Here is a 1,284-nt window from a genome sequence, read left to right on the forward strand (position 1 = left end):
TTGAAGGTCAGAGTCTCACTGATTTTGAGCCATGATCATCAGATCTCAGAATCCCAAGTAGATTTGATTACAGGTATGAGCCATCAATGCCCAGCTGAATTTAGGATGGAATCCAAGTGTACATAAGTACATTAACTAAAATACAGTGGATTCAGGGGAGAACTAAAATGATATAATTCCTTAGAATTACAGTCCAACAAAGCCAATACTGACAAATAGATACTTGGAAATGAGGGGCTGAGAGGAACAAAAAGAGGAAGGGACAATATAGTAATAAAATTCAATATAGTATCCAAAATTAAGAAAATTGAGGGAAGGGATGGGGTTGAGAGCAATAGGGGAAAATGATGAAAGGGATGACATTGGCCTCCAGTGCTTAAACAGGCTGTGTACTTACACTGACTGCATAGAAAGAGGAGGAAGAGTAAGCCTACCCCATATAACCTTCAGCTCAGGCCCTATGCCTGGTCTGTGTTATGAATGTGGAGACGTGGGAAGAGACATTGATAAAGATTCACTGTATTCATATAATACTTTGTTGAATGGCAGCTCCTTTATACATGTACTTTAAGATAAAAATTAATAAAATTTTACATTGAAAAGGAGAAAGATAGTTAGGAAGAGTGATTGAGCGGGTGAGTTTGGCCAGCATATTTTAAATGCATGTTTGGAATAACATAACAACTAGTAGATGATATATAATAGATAGCTAATCTTTCTCAAATCTGGTTTATCTATTTAGTACCTTGTCATTGTGTGTGAATTTAAAATATTTTTTATGTCTGTGAAAAAATATATTTGGATCTAATAGTGATTGCCTGACTAGTATGAACCTTTAAACAATATTGGTTTATAATCCATGACCAGTATATATTTGTCTATTTGATTGTCTCCTGTTTGATTGCATCAATTTTCTGTATATGAGCCTTCTACCTCCCTAGTTATGATTATTCCTGATATTTTAATATATTGGTGCAATTAAAAAATGACATTTTTATACTTCCCTTTTTAGAGAGCTCATTTTAAATATACAGAAACAGAACATTTTGTAGTTTGATTTTATATTGAGAAATTTTACTGAGTTGATTTATTATTTTTATTTTTTAGTAAAGAATTTATTAACATTGATTTTTATATCATAGTTCAACTGACATATCTAACAAGTATTCAAGAAGGGAATCTCTATATACAATCACTGGCACTTAGATTTTTAAAACATAATTAAAATTAAGCTGAGGGTTTGTATTTCCTAGTTGCATATTAATCTGTGTAATAAAATATTAT

At 31.8% G+C, this 1,284-nt stretch overlaps 1 non-coding gene across 1 annotated transcript; it reads left to right on the forward strand.

The window, feature by feature from the left end:
- Positions 1–364: 364 nt before the first annotated feature.
- On the forward strand, positions 365–494 carry LOC150063047 (small nucleolar RNA SNORA51). The gene has a single exon (XR_016535758.1). It is a non-coding gene; the product is annotated as a small nucleolar RNA SNORA51 (small nucleolar RNA).
- The last annotated feature ends 790 nt before the right edge of the window (positions 495–1,284 follow it).

This window comes from Megascapheus bottae, chromosome 5 (assembly GCF_031878675.1).
Source record: "Megascapheus bottae isolate mThoBot1 chromosome 5, mThoBot2.hap1, whole genome shotgun sequence".
NCBI lineage: Eukaryota > Metazoa > Chordata > Mammalia > Rodentia > Geomyidae > Megascapheus > Megascapheus bottae.